At 51.6% G+C, this 25,271-nt stretch overlaps 1 pseudogene; it reads right to left on the bottom strand.

Moving 5' to 3' along the window:
* The window catches only part of LOC106630800 (hydrocephalus-inducing protein homolog), a 111,610-nt pseudogene that overhangs the window by 56,999 nt on the left and 29,340 nt on the right, over nucleotides 1–25,271 (bottom strand).

Below are 25,271 nucleotides of genomic sequence, written 5' to 3'. Positions count from 1 at the left end.
AGGGGACAGAGAAACCCTGGGTCCCACGCTCTCCTTTCCAGACCTCCTCCACAGTTAGCTCTCCTTTCTCTGCCTTGTGCCTGCTCCCGCTCCTTCTGCTGCTCAGCCGAGCCCCAAACCTCCCTGACCACTGCTGCTGCACAGTGACACTTGGACGGTTACTTCTTTGACATTCCCAAAAATGCACCTCTGAAAACCAGCACAAGCCAGAAGCGAAGCAGGCTCTTCAGAGCAGAGATCGTGCAAGTTACTTGCCTCTGATGTGTGCCTAGGTGCATTGCCGGTATGACATGAATAACAGGCATTAATTATTCATTACATCGTTCAAGCGGTGTTTTTCCTCTTGACAGTCAGACCCAAAAAGCTTTCTCCTTGCAGAACTGGCACAGACTACTGGAGGAGGAACACGGATCCCTTTGCTAAACCACCTTCCCACATCATTAAAAACAAGGAGAATTTGTCCAGTCTTGCTGTGGATTTTACTGGTTCCAAACACCTCAACACTTCAACAGGATCTGAATGCATAAAACTCCCAATGCTGACCAGATGCTGTATGATTCACTGGAGGGCACAGAGTACGATTTAACCGAAAAAGAAACCAGCCTCCACCGTGTACAACCTTAAATGATGTCTGGCTCAAGGAAGTGGCATTGACAGCTGTCAGAATCACCAGCCCAACTCAGCCAGAAGCAGCAGCATCCAGAAATGCTCATCCCTTGACAGGCCACTGATGCATGCAACTAAGCACCAAAAAAAATCACCTACCAAGGCTGGGGCCTCAAAAATAAGGAACTGAAGCCACGCACGACGATGCATGTCTGGGTGATGCTGCCCAAAGCTCCCAGGAAGGAGGAGCTGCAGGGAAGAGCTGCGCCTCGCCAGCCAGCTCAGCTTCCTGGTGACAGCAGGACAGCAGCAGCAAAGGCAGGGCAGAGCTCTTTGGGAATGAGCAGAACAACATCTGGAGGATGCCCAGGCAAGCTGGCTTCTGTCAGCCTGTGTACTAACACGACGCATCCTCACCACCAAGGAGAGGGCTTCAAAAACCCCAACCCCTTCGTCTACAGGGTTCTTAAAAGGGACAAGAAAAATGCCATGCAACAGCGTTACAGGCAACATGGCACAGGGAAAGGCAGCAAGAAGAGATGGCAGCTCTGCCATCAGCAATATTGCCACAGCTACAGAAACAGCCACCAGCCACCGCCCCACCCCACCCCACCCCCCAGCACCTCTGGCTTTGTCAACAGGTAGGTCATGTCACATTTGATCACTTAGGAACGAAGAGCATCTGACCCTGGCGGACAGCTGTGCTCGAGTGCCCGCTTATTCTGACAGCGGTCAGCTGCCAAACCCCCTGCCCGCGGCACACGAGGCTGCCTTGCCACCAGTAACGCCAGGGCTGGGATTTACCAGCTCCTTCATGCAGATGACACACACCAGACTGAAGCTGGCACGCGGTCACCTGCAAACAAAATACCCGACAACAGAGCTGTGGAGGGACTCTGCACAACCTGGATGAAAGATCTGTACCACGTTCCGCCTGAAATGGCGGTAAAGACCAGGCATCGACACTGGGCACCCCAGCCGAAGGCAAGAACGAGCTTTGAAGTTCTATTGGAACACGCTGCAGCGATTCCCAAGGTCAGACTTGCAGCCGTACGGGTAGGATCTGCCACCAGCGCAGGACATGTAACAAGACAGCCAGCTCTTCTGCCAGCCCAGAAAGCTTTGGGTGCGTCAGCTACCAGGGAACTACTGGAACTGCACTGCAACCAGAAGACAGACCTATAGAAAACGCAATGCATCTAGTCCTTTCTTTAGGGACAGCTACGATTCTCCAGCTGAAATGCTCGCCCTTTGGGCAAAACATCGACACGTTCACGGCCAAATAGAAAAGATTAAGGTAAGGTCAACTTTCAATTTATAAATTGTTAGCCCAAGGGTAAAAGCTTTTCAAGGGACCTGCAGCTCAAAAACCAGGTGACATTTAAACAACTGGCTATTCCAGTGGGGAGAAACCCTCCTCTTCCAGGGAAGCACGCCTTCTGTTTGCAAGCAACTGTTTTGTCAAACGTGAGACTTCCCTGCAAAGCCTGCATTGCCTGGCCTTGCTGTTGACTGGTTTACATGCACATCCCCAGCAGCCGGGGTTGAGATGATCAGTGGCATCCAGGGGATTTGGCATCATCGTTTCAATTCATTTTATAAAAAGTTTATAGCCCTGCATTTGCTTTCAAAATGCCAGCCTTCCTTTCCGTTACAGAAAGCTTCAGGTTCTCAGGAATCCTCTGATATCCCCTTCCGTGCTCAGAGAGAGGACAAGACATTTTAAAACAGCTGCTTCAAAAGTTAATCTCCTTTTAAATTAAAAAGGTTCTAAAATTAAATTATTAACTAAATTTGTTCTCTGTTTCAGCCAGTGGAAGCCAGGACACCACATACAACATTCTCTTGCCTACACTTTGTTGTTGCTGCTGTACATGCCTGAATGCCAATGTCTTGTAGGAGGCTTTAGTCAAGGAATGCTTTGCCTCACCCCTTTCCAAGCTTGGTAGGGAAAAAAAAAACCAAACACACAACAGTCTGTGCTCCAGATGCAAGCAGCGTGGAGTCTCATGCATCTTTGGATGGGGCTTTTGGCAAAGAGATATGATGGGTATTTCTCAGGCGGGATGGACCTGACTTTCACGAAAGCTTAAATCCAGCTTTACAGAAATCATCATTTCAGCACGGCCTCCTACACCGCCCTTGCTTTAGCGGCATGCAGCAATGTCCCTGTGTGCTCCTGAACAAAAGTTCTAATGAAGCAGCAGTTGCTGCTCATCTAATGATGCAGGAGAGCGAGAGACCCAGGAATTGTTCTGGGTTTCAGGCTGGGCTTGTTATCCCGCTTCACACGCCCATAATTAAACACCATCTCAGACGCCTACGAGGACACCACCCTTCTCTAGGCATTAGCTGTTACTTATGCCACGAATCCCTTCTTTCCTTGTCCACACCAGCCACATATTATGACCTTCTCCTTTTCCCTGGCAGAACCCCAGTACACTTTATGCCCCACCAAGATGAGTCACACAAAGGCACGCATCTCGCCTAGCACTCACCAGCGGGGATCTTTCATTCCCAAACACTGAGACACTAGCAATAGTGTCCTGCCTTCCCATCGCCTGGGCTTCCAGCGTAAACGGGATCTCCACCGAGCTGTGAGGCTGGATAATCCCACACGGCACAGGGCTGGAGTACCACACAGCAGCATCCTCCTTGTGCTCCTATAAGGGACAGAATCAAAGACAACAATTGTCAGAATTTGACAGAACCTCAGAGTCTGAGGAAACTTCAAGCTCCTTAACATCTACCACAACAGCAATTCACCCGCATTTTTAAAAATCCCTAGGAGAAAGCAGAAAAGCGCAACACAAGGTGCAAGATTTATATGGGGCTAAGTAGCATCCTCACAGGGTCCAAAAGCTGCTGCACCCACAAACACCCACTCCAGTGCTGGCGGCCTCCTTGCAGCTGCTTTTCACAACCCTCAAAGTTCTCCTGCATGAAAGCACCCCAAAGACTAGAACCAAAACTGCTTCCTAAAGAGTTCAAACCGCTCCTGAAGTTCATATTCAGGTAGCTTCCCGTTCTCTGCAAAACTTTAGGTTTGAACACTAAACAGCAAGGTCTTCCCCAAACCCCCTTTTTTCCTAATAAACCCCTCGATAACGACGTTGGAGGGCAGGAGGCGAACGCAATGCCAAACCTGAGGAAGGACTCCATAGCAGCCTGGAAGATCACTGTCATTCACAAGGGTCAGTGTCCGCTCGTAAGGGAATTTCAGAAAGCACCGTCCGAATCTCAGAACAGGGCTGAGCACGTGCAGCGGAGGAACCACACATCTGGGTGAAGAGATGACCAAAAGGAATTAGAGACACAGAGAATGTAGAAGTTGTTCACTCCCCAAACAGCATGAAATAGACACAAGGCATTTGTCTCTGCCAGATAGACGTTTCCTACCTCTACAGCAATCACTCACCTCTAACTTCTTTTTTATCAACAGACTCTTGTAAAGGAGGGGCAGCCCCAGACTCCCGTGGCAGAGGCTGCCCAGTGCCCTGCCCCAGTGCTCTCTCATCAAGCTTTGCCCCTCCTTTGCCCCAGGAGGCCGGCAAGGACCCTCCCACAGTCCCACCAAGGCACGAGCTCTGCGGGAGCCTTCCCGCTGAGGACCAGCGCTCCCCAAAGCTCAAGAAAAACAAGACTCCAGCATCTCAGTAAAAGCAACTCCCTCCTCTCCCGTACCGCTTTCGCCCTGCCTGAAACCTCAGCCGCTTGCCCCCACGATGGAGGGCACCAGCACCGCCTGCCTCTCGCAGTGGGTGACCAGCCTCTCCCAGCTCCTGCAGCTGCCTGGGTCCTCCACACACCAGCCCACACACTGACTTTTCCCATTCCCACTCGTTTTACAAAATTGCAGCCCAGGCACCGCCTGGCTGACTGCCTGGGAGAGGGAACAGCACCAGCGAACTGCGTCCCTCTCGTCATTAAACTGGCACCCGCTGCGGCGCAACGCCATTGAGCGTGGCTGCAGCAAGAGCAGCTTTTGGCTTAAGTCTGGGAACGTTCATGCTCAAGAGAACCAGAGAGAGCTGAGCTCACCTGCCACACCAAGGACGAGTTTCCCCTTTAGTTTCCCCCCACCAGTCCTGCCGTAAGCCCCTTTCCCATTTGCACACGCCTTCATTAACTGAGCCAGACCCCAGCTTTCAGCAGGCTGCTCGCCGCCTTCCAAACAAATGCTGCATTTTGGGCCAACCCAACACAAGCCCACCGCTTGCAGGGAGAAGCAGGGGCAGCCCTTTGCAGATTCGTTACTCCTCAAGTCCCAGACGACAGGCCAACAAGGAATATAAGCACTGTTGCCTTCAAAACAGAGCAAGAAAGGCATGGCCCTGAGCACGGAGCACAGGTGCTTCTCAACAGGGCCACTGGCAAAGCACGGCTGTGCTCACAGCGAGCTGGGCAGAACCAGCTCATGAAGCACCATTTCTCCTTTGGGGCGGCAGCCAGCACACCACACGCCAGGCAGCGTGCTGGGCCTGGCTACGCGGGGAAAGGTGGCCAGCTGCAAGGAAAGCGCCGGTACCTGGCTGTGAGAGGCAGCGCCAACACCTCCTGGCCAACACCATCCACGTCCAGCACCAGCGCCAGCTCGTATTGCCTCACCGTGTTGGAACACAGGGTGACCTGGTAGAGGAGAAGAGCGGCGTCAAATACTTCAGCACTCCCAGAAGCCATCAGCCACGCACGTGTGGTGTCCTGCCCTTCTCCTTCCACGCTAAGGAAAGGGAGCGTTTTGCCTTGCTTCTGCTGCTGCTCCACGTGTGGACCACTGCCTTTCCCAGTAACAAAACTCTGCTGACAAACCCCACCTGTGAAATACACCTTGCACACCAGGGCACGTGTAAGCTAAATCAAAGCACAACTCATGGTCTACTCACCACTGTATTAAGGGACCAATTTTTCATCTCAACTACAATAGCGGGAACCCAGGGGAGATCTGTTGACTTTCCCAGAACGAGTTCAGCTTTACACTGGGAAGCTGAGGGCAAAACGTGGCCCAGCAAAAGCTGTGCAGTTTGTTCATGGCTGCTGGAGCTTTCTCAGCCCCCGCTGCAGTGAATGCAACTCATCCTGCTCAACAGGAGAGGAAAAATAAGACCGGGAAGAAAAGCAAACTGCTTTAGGCAATGGCATCTCTCTTTTCAACAGCCACCTTCCGTCCTCACCCTTCCTCGGCCCCCTTCAAATCAAACAAATCGCTCTAAGCAGCTCAGAAACACATGCACGGCTTCTGTGCTTGACCACACGATACGTGATCCTTGGCTTACGACTCTGGAAACAAAACGCTGCTCCATCCCAGAGTCCCCCAGCTAACAAAAGCCCATCTCTTACTCGGTTATGCCCAAAGCCAGCAGCGCGGCAGCTCCACCTGTTGAAGCACGTATGGCCGGGCTCATCCCATACCTGGATATCCAGGGCTCCTTGGGAGCGGATGGTGCCTTTGCAAGGCATTATGGTAAATTCCATTGGCTCGACGTGATGTTGGGCTCCCTTCCTCCAGGACAGGCAAGTGTTGTCTGAAATCTGAATAAAACTGGTGATGCTGCGCTGTCCTGAGCCATCGCCAGGAATGCGAAGGTTGAAAGTCACAGGCACCAAGGAGGTGTTAGTGAGGCGACACGACAGGGTGTGAGGAAAGCCTGGAAAGGTGAGACAAATACCAGTTAAGTCCCCAGTTACGCTGCGATTCCTGCTGCGACTCTCCTGTTAGGATAAAACCCTGCTTGGAGTTGAGCTCTTGTCAATGCGCACGGCAGGTTAACTGAGAAGCTCAGGGAGGAGCGAGTTGTGACTGAAGTTGCCTTTTCTCTCGACGGCCGAGCTTGCTTCCTTGGCAATGGGCAGCGGTGTTGGTGCTGAAGAGCAGAAGTCTCCCTCTAACTGTGAGGAGCCCTCTCACCTGCCCCCAAACCAGCCCCAACTCTTTCTCACTGACGAGCGTGCATCCAGACAGACCATTTATCCTGAAAATTCAGCCTGTAAAATTCCCCATTAACTCCATGAACATTCCCCTGGTTTTCAATATATGAAAGTAGCAGATTTTCCTTGCTGTAGCTTCTCTTCAATAACAAGGAAGGACGAAACTGGGCACTACAACATGATGCACAGCACTCTGATGCAGCTTCCCTAGGCAGGATCCCTAAGGCAGCTCCTGTTTCGGGGCAACCAGACTGAGCACAGGACGACTGAGCACAGGACAACTCAGCCCACCCCACTGCAGGAAACCTGACGCTTCCTTAGAAACGAGCAGGAACGTGTCTCGCCTTACCTAACAAATGGGGACATCACATCCTCGCTGCCTTTGATTACTGCCCGCAACACCTGACATCACTTTAGCTCTGACACTTGCTTTCCCTAATGGAAAACCAGTGATACAACCACACTGGGTGGCAGGGGATGTGCTGCAGAGGCAGGACACCAGCCCGCAGCTTGCTCTGGAGCGGACACCAGCTCTGCCAGAAGGAGACACCTCCCATGCCCTGCTTACCAAGCGCTATTTGCATACAGACAGGGAGGAAAACCACCTGCAGGCACAGCAGATGTTTCTCCGTGCCCATCAGCAGTGAGCATTGCCCACCGCCAGCAATTACTCCGGCCGGGGGGTGGGGGGGGCACAGAAAGGACACACACAGACTGCACAGCCCCAAATGGGACCGAAGTCGCCAGAGGCAGACAACAGTCAGCAGCACAGTTACAAGAAGCAAAAATACAATAGCTGCCTTCAGCTGAAAAGGCCTTGTTAACGAAATCAGATTAAGTAGGATGAATCTCCTATTACACAACCGTATTCCTGCCTGGTGCGTTTCTTGTGGGTTTATTTATTCAAAAGGAAACACAGCAGTGGCAGAGCGGTGATGCAGGGAGAGGGGGAAGCGGCTCGGGGAAGGTAATGAGTTTACTTTAAAAAGCCCACAAACATCATGAAAACACAGAGGCATCCAGGGTGCAGAATGGTAACGGCCCTTCAATCAATCCGCAATTGATTTCACATTTAAACTTTAGATCATCTCAGCAAAAAGCCTTTTGTGAGACTCGAGATGGAGAATCAGAATCTGCATTTCAATGGAGACACTGGGGCTCAGCCACCCGCTCCGTCAGCGCTTCAGCTGGGGAAGGAGAAGGAGCCCACATCTCTGGGGACATCAGTGCCCAACACAGAGCTACTGCCTGGGCTTAGATAACCAGGAGCCCTCACGGCACAAATCAACATCTCACACTAAAGGTCAAGTGGGTAAGTGGTGTCCTCGCCTTGCAGCAGGAGCGTTCGCCCTGAGCAGCCACAGGCTAGCGTGTGGCTCCAACGCCCTTCTCCTGCAGCCCCAACCCCTGGGCCCTTCTGGGACAAAGGCTTTCACCATCATTCTGTCGCCAAGGTATGGGAGGCTGGGGCTGAGCAGGCTCTGAGGGCACCAGAAAAATACTGGCTTGCTATTCCTTTGGCCCTATTTGCTCTCACGACAGTAAAACACCACCTGAGCAAGCGGCAGCCCTGCTTTTAACACCCTGAAGGCTGCTGTGGAGGAACACAAGCGACAGATGTTCTTCAAGTGCTTCATTTCAGTAAGGCACAGACCTCCCGACCTGCGGTCCAAGCCCAGGGCACACTCACCAAAGGAGACATCACCGAAGTGGAGGGAAGGTACATTGAAATGGAGAGTTGGTCCAATGACACAGCCCCTGTAAGGACAAAGGCAGAGGAGGAACTGGCTTGGTTAAAAAGAACTGCAAAGCATTCAGCTTTTGTTACCACCGGTACAGGGAAAAGCTGGTCTCAGCACCACAGTGGGTTTCAAACCAACCCGTCACCCTCGTGCTCGACTAAGACATTAGACGACACCCTTTTTTCTCTGCTCCATCACCAAATGAGGTAGGTGGGAGATGATTACCCAGAGATGGCTACAGATGTGCCCACCAGGCTCCTAGAACCCTCCTCACCTGACAGTCAAGGTCACAGGCTCAGGGGACCCACCCACACTGAACCGGAATTCTTCTGTGAATGGCCCCAGGATGGTGGAACTGAAGGAGATCCGGAGGACTTGGAGGCCATCTGGTGAAATGATGCCCTCCTGGGGGTGGAAGGAGAAGCAGGAGCCCAGAGCCGTCCCTGGAGGGACCAAGCTGAAGGGGGCATCGATGACTCCTTTGTTAAACAGGATCGCCTGCAGCAGCAAGAAATCAAAATGGAAATACATGAGGAATCTTCCTTCCTTACAGAAGGCTGATTTCTTCTCTAATTAGACATCTATAAAAGGCAGAAGATGCCACGTGTTGCTGCTTGGCTGAAGCTAAAGAACACACAACGGGACAGGTTCTGCCTTTGGGCTTTTGCATGCAGAACAGCGATAACTTCACAGAAACTGAGTCACCCTGGGCTTATTCCACTGACACAGAGCAGTCCGCTTGGACTTGCATCACCAAGGCGATGCAGACCTGCCCCAAAGAGCAGCAAAGGGCGGTCACAGCATTACTAGCGCATCGCCACCTAACTGCTTCTGCTCCAGACGAGCCCAGTCCCGCCAAGGGCAAACACATTCAGCTCCCATTGCCGCCAACAAGCTCATCTGATGTGGAAAATACCTCGGGACAGCCCTATAACCAGCTTCAGCAGCACTCCCCGACTCTGCTAGGGTACGTCAGTGAGGCTCATTTTATTCTTTTCTTTCATCCGAGAGTCTCTCTGTCTTTGCTCAACCAGACACGTCAAGAAAGGGCGAGAGTGAGGTGCATAGCAGCTCCTCCTAGTCTAAAGAATTTCTCTTTCACAAATATTCACAGCCATCATCTGCCAATTTACCATTATTTACTGTTCCAACAAGCGACGCAATCCTGCGGCGCTTGGTGAGATTCAGCTCTCTTCACGTTCAGCAAGGAGCGCCCACACCTGCCTGTGAGTACCAGCACGCTGTTGGTCACCAGACCTACCCAAAAGCAAAGCCCTACAGTTTCCGATGGCTGCAGGTGACATCCTGCCATTTCTGCGCTCCCAACTACCGGCTCTGGAGGTTTTTTCCCTAATTTCTGTCCCCGCAAAACCTGTCAGAAAAACTGAGACAGAAGCAGACATACAGCCCTTATTTTCCAGTTTTGCAGCTGCTGTTGAAAACATTCACCTATTCCAACTCTGCACTGGTAACTGGAAAACTACTCATGTGTTTTACACCTTAGTTACAAATTGCACTTAGGGATCCTGCGCTGAGGTTCACCTCCAGTCTGGCTGCTCAATACAGCACCTACAGTATCATCTACTTATTCACATTTTCTCAAGTAATGAAAAAAAATAATTTATATAAATAGACTCCATAAAGTATCAGCATTAAAAATGCATAGAGCGCACAAGATTTTGGTAAGAAAACCCCTTAACATGTCCTTCCCTGCCACAGTCAAGCTTTTGAAAGCGTCTGGCACGACGTATTGCCTCATTTTCTACCTCTTTCAGTTGCTGTATTTTTTTGGGGGGGTTAGATTTTTGGGGTTTTGGGGGTTTGTTTTTTGGGGGGTTTTTGGGTTTTTTGGGTTGTTTTTTTTCTTTGTGTGGGTTTTGGTGGTTTGTTTTTTTTGACAGAAAACTTGCCATCATGGGTGGGGGGAGGGAAACATGTAGAAAGCTCCTCTGCTTCATTTCCAGAACTGCTCTGCTCTGTTCACAGAGCCAGAGGTGCACCAGGTCTGAAGGGTGGCAGGAGGCTGGTCAGCAGGGAAAGCGCTCCCGGTGCCTGCGCGGGCAGCTCTGTGCGGGGAGGCTGGCCGGCTTCCCTCCGGCGCCAGGAGCCAGGAGGATGCGCTTCACTGAAAGGTGTTTGCAACGGACTCGAGTTGGAACACAACACGTTTGTTCCAGCTGCTTTTTAACCGCCAGGGTACCAGGGTGCAGTGATTCTAGGGCTGAAACAAAAGCCTCTGGATCCTGACCTTTTTGACCCGGTGTTGCTTTCATGTGTCAAGGGCTGGTTTTTCTGCATGAAGCCTCCCAGCTGGTCTCAAAGGGAGGTTGCCAAAAAGCAGGGATCGGGGCTTTGGGAACAACAGACACACCCTTCAGACCCCATCAAAACTATCCAGATTCTGCAAAAACTCCCACATTTCACTCACGTCAAATATTCCGTGCTCACAACTGCCAGCGTTGCCAGAAATCCCGCAGGCCCACAAAGCTCACCGCTGCCCCAGGAGCCATCAGGATCCACCCCAACCCCAGAAAACCCCACTGCTCACCTCATAGCTCTGGGCTGATCCAACAAAAACCTTCCCGATGTCCAGCTGGTCAAAGCTGAAGCGCAGCTGGGGCCCTATGCCGCTCCCTTTGATGCGCAGGGGCAGCCTGGTCTCACGGCCTGGGGAGAGATTGCCATGTCAGTACAGAATTCCTTCGGTTCGCCTGGATTTTCCAGGCAGCCTCGGAGCCAGTCCCTGACTCCGGGCTGGGTGGCACCAGCACTAGGTGCTCCGCGAGAAGATACAGGACCCCTCTCTTCCCTCAGGAGATATACTTCGGGGCTGGCTTCTCATTTCTAACTGAGCCCTCGGGCTGCTTTATAACTTAGCAATCACTTTGCACCCTGAAGAAGATATGCTGCGCATAAAAGACGATTTCGGAATTCCTTCCCATGCACTTAGACAAGCTTTGAAATCCGTTCAGTGAAGGCACAAAGCTCACAAAACAGAACCAAAGATAAAAACCTGCTGTCTGTATCGCTGCCATCAGAGATGACCGCACAGGAGCTGAGAAGGAAGAGCCCAAGCAAGGCCCAGCAGCCGGCTGACAGCCGCACCCCAGCAGCCTGCTGAACCCTGCGCAGTTACCGTATCAATAAAAAGCTGTTTCATGGCCTTTGCATCCGTCAGCTTGGAGCAGTAAGGACGGGATCAAAGCAGCTGGGTTAGTGATCTCAGCACCCTCCAGAACGGGAGCCTGGCTGCTGGGGACCACTGGCCTCGCACCTCCTTCCTCTTAGATGGGGAAAATCATTTCCCTGGATGGAAATCTGACAGGGACCTCCCGCTCTTGAAAACCACCTCAAGCAGCACCACACAGACGGAGAGGAAGGACAAGGTAACCTGAACCACGGAGCTTGCTGCAAGCATTCCCTGCCCCGTGCCAGCACAGCAAAGCCGTCACACCTCTGTAAGGGCAAAGGCAGCGTAACGCGGTGGGTCAGTGATAACCGCTCCCAGCAAAAGCCGTGACAGCACTTCTGTCAGCCAGGAGGAGCATAAAGCTTGTCTAGCAGACTGCTCGCACTGTGCTTCCTGGGCAGGGAGCTCACCCTGCTGAGGGCAGCGAGCCCTGTACAACACTACGCAGATGCAGCACGGACTTCGAGCCACGAGGTGACTGGTCCCACGCAGGGAGAGCGGCACACGCCTGGTACTTTCACAGACACCCTGCGCTCAGCGGGGCTCAGCCACCTACGGTCTGGCAGCGCCTGGAGAGCGGGAGGTGACCCAGGGGCAGGGGGCACGTTTCACTCAGCTCCTACCGCCTCAGGAGCCTGACAGTGCATCCATGGATCCAAGGCTCATCTTGCAGGTCTACAGGGGCTCAGTGCTCGTCCACCAAAGCTCTTCTGCGGTGTAGCTCTCTGGCCTTTACAAACACCTTGCAGCAGAGCAAATGCCTGGTAGGAAGGCTTATCCCCTCGCTGCTTTGGCTGCTCTAGAGCCATCAGTGGTCAGAGCCAGGCATCCTAAGCCCTGGCTCTGCACAGACCAGCTGGAAGCCACAGGGACAGCAGGAAGGTGCCGGCGCTGCCCTGCTGACCACCGGCCCTTCCTAGCAAGTCCACGGGGACCAAGGGGGCTGGAAGAGTATTTGTGCCCTGCCTTTGCGGTGGGTGGCAGGAGGAGGAGAAAGGAGCCGTACCTGAGATGTCGCAGTAGGCTGTTTGTTGATAGACTCGGGCTTCTCGGGGTTTGAAGATCACCTTAATTTCAATTGAAGAATTTGGCCAGACATCTCCCTCCTAAAACAGAAGCAGACAACAAACCATTTATCCTCAAACACTACATTTCTTGTTTTCAACCACAGCCCTGTAAGCCTTTATTTAGAGCACCAATGAAGAGCAAGAAGCAAACAGCACTTATCCAGGTTTGTAAGACTTTGGAAGCAGCTGCAAAAAATGTCAGTCCCTTACCTTTACTAGCACCTGGTAAAGGCTTTTTTTTTTTTTCTTAATTAGGGTTCTAATAAAGGAACCCAACTGGCTGGCTTCAGCAAATCAAGCATTTCTTCAGAAGTACCAGCTGATCTAAGCACAAGGCACCTTTTCCTCCAACCCTTCCCTTGCATCCCTGTCTCCCTATGGCCATGGGAATGTTTTACCCAGATCAGAAGAGAGTCAGCAAGTCAAAGGGATTTTTCCACTCTTCGTTACAAACGTGCTGCCTCTTATACCCTCAACCTGTACGTGCATGTAACTCTTTAATGGATTCTGGTGAGTCAGGGCACTCGGCACCAAGCAGAACAAGCCCTCCTGGGGAGCAGTGAAGACCAGGCTCCTCCTGCCCTGTGCCGCCAGCACTGAGCCAGCTCGCAGGCTCTTCCAGCTGATGGATGACCCGAGAAGGGAGCTGAGAGTCACATGCAGCCCGGTTCTCTCTGCAAGGTGCGTACATCCCTGTTTCCCTGAACACAGGCTCAAACAAGAAGAGATGGCATTTGCTTACAGCTCCACACCTACTGCAACCAGCAAGCTCTTTTCCTTGCCAGGCTCTTGCTCCGGGATTTAACTCCGGCCCATGGTACCAGTGTGTGCGCAACCGCTGCTTCCTCAGGGTCTTCATTCTCTCCCCCTCTCTCAGAGTCCTGGCACTGGTGCTCAGTCCCAGGGAGCCTCGTCATGTGTTTTCAGAGACATCCCTGGCTTCTAAAGGCTCTTGCTTCTTGCGACCGGTTTCAACAAAGGCACCACTGATATTCCCCTCAGTCCCCAGCACTACAAATGCTTCTTCATCCATTTGTTGGCATAAATATATGCATCTCTGACAACCGTAATAATATTTTAAAGCAATGAAAAAAATTGGGAAGACCACAAAAAGAACAGTTATTTTTCTATGCACAAAGCTTGATTCTGCTTGCTGCTGGGTATTCTCCGTGCTTTGTCCAGGGGAATCTTGAACTGAGTGGAGCCTCCAGCACTGCCACAGCATAAATATTAAACAACTATAATACTTCCCATCAACTTAGCACATAGAGCTCAGAGGCCAGCCCCCACAAAAATTAAAGAGCTATGACATGCTGAGTTACTGGGCTGCAGCTACAATGATTCCCTAATGCACAGCCTGCTCAGAGGGAAGAACAGGTAGAGAGAACCGTTTCCAACTCCAACAAACCAAGCGTAAGAACACAGAAGAAACAATAAAGTCACCTGGATTTTTCTCAAAACCTAGAGAAAACACTTTGCCAGATCAAACGGACTTTGTGTTTCTACCCAGCAAGCAACTGGAGGAAGATGAAGCATTACTAGATGATAACACACTCGCTTGAGGAAGCAAACTGGGGACACCAGCCTGCAACCCACAGTCAGCGTACGAGATAGCAGATCCCTCGGGTCCTGCTGGGATGCTGCACAGACTCAAAAGCGTCCAGAGAGTAATCTTGAATTTACAGGAATAAAAGCCTTTGGGGTGCTGCTCCGAACAACATAAGCCCTGCTACGACACCTGGAGCTTGCCTAAGCCGAGCCACTGAGAAGAAACACTCAGATGACGGATTTCCCTGGCTTGGCTAATTAGAGTCTAATAACTCACCAGCGCTCCTCACCCAGCTGCTCGCTGTATGTTTAACAGACTGAATTCAGTGGTCTCACCCTGGGCAGGCAGTCCCTGGGGGGGTGGGGGGGGGGGGGGCGTGCATTAGGCAGCTGCTTGCATTTGCTTCCAGCCTGACAGCTGCGGCTGAACACACACCCCGGCTCACCGGCGTTCTGCGCTCCTCCTTAAAGGGCGCTGCGTGGGCTGAGCTGCCCAGTGGTGCCCTTAGATCCTCCAGCTGCTGGGGCCCTCTGCCCAGAGAGCTGCTGACAGCCCTCGCTCGGCTCCTGCGCGAAAAACTGTGCCTTGCCAGGCTTACCAGCACCACCCGCCACACAAACCATCGCTGCTGCTGTGCTGAGGAAGGACGTTAATGAAATGCTGAGAGTAGTGACGATGCTTGAGGTCTTCATCTTAGAGGGGCACCAAGCGGGGAAGGAGAGCGCATCCTGAGCCTTCAAACCAAATCTCTCCTTCCACTGAGGCCAGAAAACAAGCTTCTGGCAGCCTAAGGCAGCAGTATCAGTCTTTCAGGTCAACTATCTAACAAAGTACTCTTTTGCTGCTCGTCTCTGCTGGATCACAAGCCAGTGGTACTCACTGGTCTATTTTATGTGCCGCCATCAGATATATTGGCCCTGTGGACGCTTCGGGGCAGTTTGGTTATTACTCAGAGGCTGACAGAGGCAATACATCTCCCGTTAATGGAAGCAAGTGTAACACAATTCATAAGCAAAAACGAAGCTAAGCGGGAAAGGAAGAAAATTAAAAAGAACCGTTGGCCTGGTGAATATGTATCTGCTAACAACAGCGCGCTTTTCCAGCTGAGTGAGTTTAGCTGACTTTGGGATTCGATGAACTCCAAGGCCAGCACATCTGTGACAGAAATACAGCCGACATCTCCGATAAATCAAATCGGAGACACGCTCAGAAAGCCAGACTTACACAACAGCTTGTCTCCCACAGGCTTGGATGGCTGCTCGGAATGTTCATGGTCACATGCTAATTCCAAAATCACTGCCTCCTTTTTTGTTATTATTTTCATCCACAAGTTAACCCCATACAGGCTGAAATAACCCGCTGCAGCTTCCACAGAGAGCAACACCTGGCAGCTACCGGCCCGCTTACACAGCAAAGCTGCTGCACAAACCCTGCAAAGCCACCCTGCCCAGAGAGCCTTTCCAAGGCTATCGTCCCTCCAGCGGCCTCCTAACCTCTGGGAACCTCCAGCCGCTTCTTCCAAGGGTTTGATTCTTTCTATAGGGTGCTCCCAGGGTGATAGGTGGGAAGAGCAGCAGCCGCTTTTGGCCAGAAGGTCCGAGGCAGCAAGGTCCAGGCTCTGGCGGGGCCCCTCCAGCAGATTTACACGGCGCTGCCAGAAGGGGCCTGCCCAAGCTAAAAGTTACGGGGCTGTCACCGGGGAGAAGGTTGTGGAAGTCGGCGGCAGTGCATTCTTAGATTTTACACTTGATAAAGAGGAAAAAATACTAACATTTGATGTGAAGACACCGATATGCCGGGGGGGAAGACAGACACGAGCAAAACTCTGAATGTGAAACTCATTGTTCCATAGATCATGGAATTAATGGGAATCACAAGATTGATAATGCTGGACAGGACAGAAGGGGAGAGGCTCCTGCAGCAGCCCACTTACGCTCAGTCCTAGAGCAAACTATAACATCAACACAGCCATTTAGGAAAGGTTTCCACTCAAGGCGTGAGGCCAGGCTACACTCTGGGTCCGTACAGCGCTACAGGGAGCACCAGGACTCAGTGGGCAGCCAGGCTGCTGGACCTCACCCTAATGCACTTCAGGAGCCCAAGAGCAGGTTAAGCTCGTTATGGAGGTATAGTCGGCTGTACCGCAGCAGGAGCCCTGGGACACGCTCCAAAACCAGCTGACACACTGCAGGATGCTCTTCATGTTCAGCTGATCAGCTCCCACTCCCTGCTACAGCCCTGCTGCTCCGACACAGGCTCTTGGTCACATCACGCTGCTCTCAGCTGCGGCGGTGTGAAACTGCAGCTGTGCTGACATGGGGGGCTCTCAGCCTTGTACGGGCTATAGGAGCAACCAAGAAGAGAACACGATCCCCTTCCTTAAAAATAAATAATAAAACAATAGTTTCACCTATTTTACAAGAAAGAAGAGGCTAAGATTGTTCTAGGGTTTGCTCCAAGATGAGAAGGGATTTTACACTGCTCAGACAGCAGGCACTCGTCATCTCAGACCACACAAATACTCAGAATCAGGGCTCTAGTTAATTGAAGGACATGAGGTTTTGTTTGCATAAATACAAAAGCAAAAAGTTTTCTCTAAGCGTGCAATAGAACTCAAAAAAGTCTGTTTAAACCCGCCAGCCTTGCGTGCAGGTCACAGACGATGCTGGGAGAGAGATTCAGGCACGGTCTAAGTCCAGATTATATGAAGGGATTGGTCTTGCCGCAATTAAACTTGGGCTGAACTTGCCCTCCTTTCCATAGAGGACCTTTTCATTCTTCAGTATGTGAACTAATACTCATGGTTAATCCCCATACGCTACGTGTAAGGAGTGCCCTTATATATAATCATCGATACCTCGGAACACTGTCAGGACACTTAGGAAGTGCCCTTAATTTACAGCCCTTGCAGCAGAGCTCAGCTTTAGGCAGGCTCTCAGCGCCTGCCCGGAGCTCGCAGTTTAGAAATGCTTTTTGCAACAGTCTCTCCCAGCCTCACTACAAACCTCATGTCTTCCCTCTCGGCACATCAAGACACTGATGTGGGGATCTGCCAAGCAACCTCATTCAGGGAGGAGGAAGAGGAGGAGGAGGAGGAGGAAGGGAGGTTCCCAGCTATCACTTACCACTGGCTCAATGGCAAAAATATCATCAGAGAAAAGCATAGAGTCTTCCTGCACCTTTGCCCTCTGGTTCTGGAAGGCACGGGAGAGAAGGGCAAGGCGTTCTTGGAGCGTGGGGTCCACCGCGCGCTGCTTGAGAAAAGAATTCCTCTCATTCTCCTCCTGCTTCTGCAGCTTGCGACAGCGCCTGCAGCCATGGGGAGACACAAACCAAGCAGATCATTTAACAAACAACATATTTGCAGAGACTGTCATGTAAGTGCAGGAGCAGCAATGCACTGGGGGAGGAAGAGCAGCAGCAGCTCAGCAAGGGGCTGACCCCAAGCCACGGGGTCCCAAGCAGATCAGGTTATCACTCCTGCACTGGCACGGCAGGTACTTTTACGCCACACTCACAAGCTAAGAAGAGGGGTTTGAAAGCTAGCAGCCCTCAGGGGAGCCTCCTGGCTCAAGGCTACAGCCACAACTAATGGACAACCCCACCAACACCCTCAGATGGCTTTGTTGCCCGTAGAGGTGCTCGGGGGAGACGGATGGAGATGAAGGAGCACCCACTGCAGTGCTTCGCTGGGAAGCGGAGAAGCAGCCGGGCTTCAGCTGCAGGTTACCAGCATCACTTGTTTATCTTCCCCTTTGCACCGGCAGGGATAAGCAAACTGGCTGCTCCGTTGCCTACACTGCCATCCAGCAGAGGATCCCAGAGCACTTGCAAAGCAAGCTAATGCATTCGGGCATCGCATCACTTCAGTGAAATTAATGGGTTTAGGTGCATGAAGACAGAGGCCCTGAGAGCTTTGCCTGGCATTGAAACAGAGCAAGGTCTTAAAAAGATTAGTCAGGATGTGTTTGGTACTGTGCTCTGGGTGATGCTCTCTTTGTGTTGAGGTAAGAGAGAGATGGCAGGGCCTATTCCCTCCCACTGACCACGTTAAAGTAGAGGAATGTGCTCTGAATGATTAGAAAAGGTAAAGGCGTGTACTCTGAATAATTAGGAAAGGTTCCACTGAGGATGTTAAAGGAAAACCATGAGTCAGAAGATCATTGAACAAAGAAAGTTGAAAGGTTTACTCCACCTAGATCCCACCTATTATGAATAGAATGATTAGATGTCAAAATCAAATGAATATGTATGTAAAGATGTTGTAACCTCTCACAAAAACTGTATAAATTACCCGACTTTTCACCGAAAACTTCAGAGCTAGTTTGTCCGGTGCAAATCGGTAGCTCCCCAGTGTTGCACGAAATAAATACCTTTGCTGCTTAAAGACAAAATTAGTCTCTGAGCTGTTACTCTGTGCCGTTTTGGCATCAGCATTAGCCAATAAAGAAGTCAGCACCAGCACCTCTGAATCCAAACCCTTACATCCAGCCTTGAACCACTTCACCTTTTTCCTCTTTTGGGCCTTCTCCACAGAGCTTTGACACAGGTCACCTCTCCCTTACTTGGTAGTTGTAGCAGCGATCATTGCAGCATTGAAAGCTCACAACCGAGAGGTGAGAAGGGAGCACTGCTGCAGAGCACTTGCTTCCCAGCTGGCACGTTGCTGTGCCCCCTTCACGCTCCAGTCCCCCGGCCACCAAGAACCAGCAGGTGACTACTCGAGGAGGATGAGGGGAAGGCTCCGTACACAGAAAATCGAGGCAACACGCTATAAACAGGACAGCAGTCACCACCCAGCTGAATTCCAATACAATCAGCAAGCAAACACAGTCACGGACGTTCCTAGCGGCACATAGACAGAGCCTCGGGCAGATGCTGTCACCGGTGCCAAAAATACTTTCTTTGGCTCGCTCCCAGTGGAGTGTCGTGGGAAATGTTTCTCCATGGCTGACCTACAGCGCTGTGCATGAGGAGGGCTTCCAGCCACCGACATGAGCAACCCTCAACTCAGCCTTCAGCAACGGACAAGAATCCCACCGCTACATCCCAGAAAGTCCTGCAGGAGGGAGACAGAGCAAACCCCTGGGTAGACCTTGTGAGAGCCAGGTCTTTCTGGGTGACAGCCAAGCACAGGCTGCTGCACTGCCTCCTCCCATTGTCAAAGTCCTCTCTGCTCTCAAAAGATCTCAAAAGCTGCTCCGACAGCAGCACAGTGGCCTCGGAGCCATGACCACCCCTAAGACTGCAAGTAAGGAAGAACAAAGCGCCCTGGTCACAGTAAAGAACACAGGCTGGCACGAGATCAAGCGTCACTGCAAAAAAATTGGGGAAACACGGTAACTGTGGCGAAAGCTGGTCGCTTCTGAGGGGAGAGAGGATCGCTCAGGGTCCCATCTGTGACGGGCAGCTGGGGAGAGATGCGAAAAGAATGGTGCAGGGAAGTACCAAGAGAAGGTCATGAGATTTTTTCCTTTAGCACACTGCGCTTGCACCAAAGTCACACACTGTGTAATTAAAAACAGAGAACACTGGAAAACTAGTTTTGGCCTTCAAGGCTTTTCTGACCTAATTACATTGAACTTTATTTGCTCAGAAGCCCTTAAAAAGTGCTCCAGTTGAAGGCAGTTTCCTGATCAGCTCTGGGTTCAGACTAACTCCTATACACCTACAGCCGTCCAAGTCTGAAAAGTCACACAAGGACCCCCCTACATCACCCCAGCTTTGAAGTGTCACTTCCAGTGCCTCCCCCTGGGCTAGAAGCGTTTCCTTCCTGCCCCAAACGGAATTTCAAAGCTTCAGAGACACCCTTTGGAGAGCCTGCCCCACCTCTCAGCACCACGAAGACACAGGTGCTGACGCCCAAAGGCACTTCCAAGTCCTGTCCCTGCCTTCCCCGCAGAACCCTCCACCTCCGAACTCTCCCCAGCCCCGGAGAAGGGGCAGGGATACCTCGCTGTGCTGGAAGCCGGGACAGCGCGAGGCAATTCAGCATCCTACAGCCGGATGGCCTCAACGTTCGGGGCCAGCAAAGCACCCTGCCCTGCGCACTACTGCAAAAGCAGGCTGAAGAAGGTTGCCATCCTACCAGAGCTGGAGGGGAAGAAACTGCAGTGAATATCACAGCAGGTACGCTGCCTGCAGCTGTTAGGTGCTACCGCTCAACGCCGTCCCAGGTAAGGAGTGCCGACACTTTCCTCAGCCTCACAGACCCCATGCGAGCCCAGGGACCTGGCCTCACTGATTTAGGGCTCCCATAGACGGGAATTTGCTCTCCGAGGAAATGCAGTCATTGCAATCAACCTTTCCTCCCCAAAACATCAGCTGGAACATGGATGGAACCAGAATGGGAAGCACCGAGCTCCATTACCCTGAAGCCCATGGACACAGACCCGGATGCAGTGGATGCTTTATTTCTCCTACACCATCCAAAAAAGCACCAACATCCCTCTGAGGCCGTATGGTAGTTTCACTCCTGGGCAGTGTGTCTTACTGAAAGGAATCTTTCCAACGAACCTCAGCTTCTCCTGATCCTCCTCCTCTTGAGTAAGAAAAGCCTTCCACTGGAAGTGGGCTATGATTTTACTCCGGTTGTGGATGACCACACATCTGTGATTTGACAGCGTGATGTAGGTCTTCCCAACTGCCAAGGAGTTTCTGTCCAGCCTGATGTTGACATCTTCAGCGGCTCCATGAAGGCTTGTGTGCGTATCTTCACCTAGAACAAAGCAAAAGGCAGACATTGCTCATCGCCCTTGCTGATGGGAGTACAAGGAACGGAGGAAACCACAGGGAACAGAAGTGTCACAGCTTTTAGCTGTGTGAGCAGTTCCACAGATCAATATATTTATTGCACCCCAAGAGCTGCAGGTGTACAGCATGAGGATGTCCTGGGCACCACCTTAAGCACCTTATTTCTGGGTGGGCTTGTAGACATTTATCCCCAAGGCAACACTATCTACAGGGAGACGTTTTCAGTGTGCCCAGGTGGCCTTTGGGTTGCCATCCCACCTGGGTCACAGGGAATTCTGCATCCAAAGTCATTCAGGTGACTCTGAGGAGGCCCCACCTCGGTCACGGCTCGCCCAGAGTCTCCTGCAAGCACGCCACCAGGGTTGTGTCTCTCCTGATCCCTTGTTGCCAACATGACAAGATGCCTGGGGCATGCAGGCAGAAGAGGGAGGTGAAGAGAAACAGGCAAAGTGACAGCCCACGGCAGGATGGGACGCAGATGAGAACTTCACCGTGTTGGAGCAGCAGTGCCCTCACTTGCTGTGGGTCTGTGAAGATATGTCAGAATGAGACCGGTGGGGCACGGCCCACACCAACCTGCCCATCACAGCCCTGCAAGCCCATTTCTTCTGCCTGGAGCCTGCTGGTGCCTATGCCTGAGCGTGCAAGTCTACACCGAGTATTCCCAAGCTGTCCCACAACCCGAGCGAGCACACCTTTGCTTTCCGCCTCAGACCGAGCTGAAGAGGAGAGAGTCCCTGGTTGCGCACAGCAGCCGATTAACGCCTGGAGTCTTGCTGGAGCACCTGCCAGCACTTCACCCTCCAGAAGAGACCCCCACCAAAGCGTCCCTCACTGCCAGAGCTTCCAAACCTTCATTCTTCCTACCAAGCAACTCCCAGGAGTCAACTAAGCACAAACTTGAGCACCGAGCCTACTCTGCCTGTTGCAGGTGAGGGCCTCCCAGGTGAGAAGCAAACCCCAAACACGAGACATTCTCCATCGAAATGGCACTTCTGTGGAGCGTGTTTAAAGCCTCAGAGCCAGCCCCAGCTGAGAAGGGCAGCGACCCGGCCATCCCTGGAGAGCATCCCTCTGCCGAGGCAGAGCCTTCCCCTCGCTGCACGGGTTACAGCAAGGCAGCCAGGGGATGGACCTGCCTTTCCAAGGCTGCCACACAAAAGCACAAGGGGAGAGCTGGCTGCCCACTGGATGGACTCCTTAAACCCTAAGCCAGACACAATCTGGCAGTATCACAGTCGTGCCGGCAAAAAGAGCCCCCCCTCTCTTGGAGGGAGGTTGGAGAACGACTCACCCTTCAAACAGATCTCTGCAGCCATTCATTCATCTCCACACATGGAGAGTTCAGCCTTCGTGCCTGTATAACCTCGACTTCTCTGCTCTTAAGGGAGCCGAGGAGGAGTGGGAGGGATTCGTGGCCAGACACGAGTTATGTTGCGAGAAACAGCAACGTCTCCAGTGACTGGACAGCCTGCTTTCTGTAACAGACAACTCAGCGTACAAAAATAACCGAGGTTCAGAAGCGTTACAGAGGCAGGCGTGCTTTATAAGCTTGCCTTCCCCCTCCGCTGAATCCTCGGCATACGTTGGCAAGCAGAGGAAGCAGGACCCAAGAACTGGGAGACATGCACAGTGCTTCGAGCATGCACAACTCCGGTTCATGGAAACATGACCTCATGCTCTACGAGACAACTAACTACTGCAAAATAAACTCCACGAAAACTATCATGGTCTCACTGTCTAAACCCATGGCCACGTGGGTCTCGAAATAATGGGTATAGTTTTGATCTTCAAAGCCAAGCTGAAGCCTTTGAAATGTAATCATTCTTTCTGCCCTTCTCCAAAGTACAGAGCAGCTTCTATATGAAGACTGAACAGGATTCCTTAACCTAGAAATCACACAAGAGATAGGTAGGTTTGTAAGAGCACAAACGGCCTGGGAAAATCCGAAGGAGGAAAAATTTGTCACCATTTGTCGTAAAACAGGAACCCAAGGGCCTGAAATAGTATTAGTCAGAAATTACAGAAGTGTAGTACCAGCACTTTCCCAAGGAATATTCCTTCCTTTGGAACGTACTGCCATGGGAGCCTACAGACGCTCATAGCTACAAACCCACAAAGCAACTGGACAAAGGCTTGGAAGGTAAAACCATCAGAAGTGATTAAACAAAGATGAGAATAAAGCCTCTAGCACAGAAAAATGCTAACTCCAGGGCCCACGAGGCAGAAAGCACATGCACTGCCTGCTTCTACACGCTTTGCTGAGCATCCCCTACTGCTGCTCTCCTGGAGAGGAGCCGGGGACACAGACACACTTACGCTCCCGGCTGACACCAGCGTCCCCCAGGGAGAGACCAGCACGCAGCCACCCAGAACAAGGGCACACTCAGCCTTTGCCCCTTACCTGCTCACTTGAAGCACCAAAACATGCAGAGGTTTTGAAAGAAAAGGGTTTAGAAAGAAAAGGGTTTAGAGGAGTCTGCAAAGCAAGTTTAACAGTCTTCTGCTTTGAAGGACGCAGAGCGTGGGCACCATGCAGTGTCCCGCACTTACCTGTGTCGTAGTGTACTGTCAGGGACCCGGAATAATCACCAGTCTTCTGTGGGTGGAAGTCCACTGTTACTTGCACGGCATCACCAATCCCAAGAGTCCCAGCAGAGGGATCGACAGAGAAAGGGCTGCAACACAGAGAGGCACATCAGGATTACTGTGGGACATTTGGGGACTATGTGGCTGTCTCGTTCACTCCAGCTCACCTGCGCAAGCAAGAAGCAAACAAACCACAGTCAGCAGAAGAAAAAGAGAACAGACAGTATCAGAAACTGAGCCACCAACTCGACTCCTGAAGAGCTCCAGCCCTCAGAACATCCTATGCTATAAAACGACCTCGTCTCCCCCATACCCTGCATCCAGTTCTCTGCAGCAAGGCTCAAGAGTCTGACTGCTAGCAATACAATCGGAGGAGGGTTTTTGAAGAGCACGGAGATGGTGAGGGTTATTTGCATGCACAGCTTGACACAGACTTCCTCAGGAATCCGTCTTTTCCTGCCACCTATACACCTCAAGAGATACAAATGTCAAGGCAGTGAGATTGCAGCCTGGAAATCAGACAGGGAGAAGAGAATTTCTTCTTGAAGACCAGAGAATAACTGGAGTTTAATTTGCAGAATTCAACTCTTTTTTTTTTTTTTTTTACCTTGAAATCATCCTGGTTTTGCCTAAGAAAGGGCACGTTTTAACAGTGTTTCAGTGAAAGCTGCTCTAAGCAAAGAAAAATCTCTACGAGTGCAAAGGCACATTAGAGTGATACAATAACAAGGGAACAAGACACAAAAGGAGTACCCATTTACAACCTGAACAATTAGATCTCTGGCTAAATGAAGCACCATCAGCAGGAGCGTATCGAGGCAAGTTTAACAGGAGCTTTTCGGTGTATTCACAAGCAATGCAATCTGGGGCTCCGGGTTGTAATCCAAGCTTGGTAACTTTGCTTGGCCCGCTGGAGGAATTCTGTGCAATGTGTTGGAAATAATTATGAAAACGTGTTGGTGTACTTTAGATTTAACACGAGCAATTATGATTTGTGGCCAGGTAAACAGCTCTCGGCTGACAGACACATAATTCAGTTCTTTAACGCTCAGGGAAAAGTCAGGTGCAACATGCTCCTGCACAACAGCAGCTGGGCTTTGTGGCTCCTGTACAGCCCCACTTAGAAAGCAAAAGTTACTGGCTTTAGTGCTTTGCTGGTGGTCAATTTGTCACCTCAAAAACACCTTCCAGAGAGTTTCCCAGTGATTAGGGAATGCAGCACACAAAAATAATGAGAAAATCTGGAGCCATGCACGAGCTGAGCTTCATTCATGGAAGTAGTGACAGCTGATGACATTGCTGGAGTTCCTGCTCATTAAGGAGATATTGCTGCAATTAGGGGCCTGACCTGCTCCCCTGACAACAGCAAGAACATTGGCAGTGACTAATGGGGAAGCACTGGGCCTGCAATGTTCACGTGCTGGACCTGAGACACCTGGGAGGGAGGAGGAAAGCCAAGGCCCTGCCAGCCTCAGAACTGGATTGTTCTACATGGCCCTGCACCTGCACTGGGGGTTGTGCTTGGTTATACTGGGCAGGGCTCTGCTGGTGCTTGGCTAGCATCACTGCCTGCTGGGGGAAAGGCACAGAAAAATTCCCCCAACTTTTTTTTTTTTTTTCCTCCCCCCCCCCCCCGAAACATGGCCAGAACAGAAAAGCTGCTGGTTAAGGGCCACACTTCAGCACCACCTCCCATCCCATCCCCTTGTCTGCATACCCCTGCCCTCAGATAGCTGGGATGGGCATAACACTCCTGAGGATGACTTCAGGGGATGCCCGAGAAAGAAGGTATCTTCCCATCTTCAAATTATCAGAAGAAGAGGATCCCACCAAGGTCAGGACTCATTCTC

This window comes from Falco cherrug, unplaced genomic scaffold (assembly GCF_023634085.1).
Source record: "Falco cherrug isolate bFalChe1 unplaced genomic scaffold, bFalChe1.pri scaffold_41, whole genome shotgun sequence".
In the NCBI taxonomy this organism is placed as follows: Eukaryota; Metazoa; Chordata; class Aves; order Falconiformes; family Falconidae; genus Falco; species Falco cherrug.
Note: the sequence above shows the minus strand (reverse complement) of the source record. Positions and strands in the feature narration are given on the sequence as shown.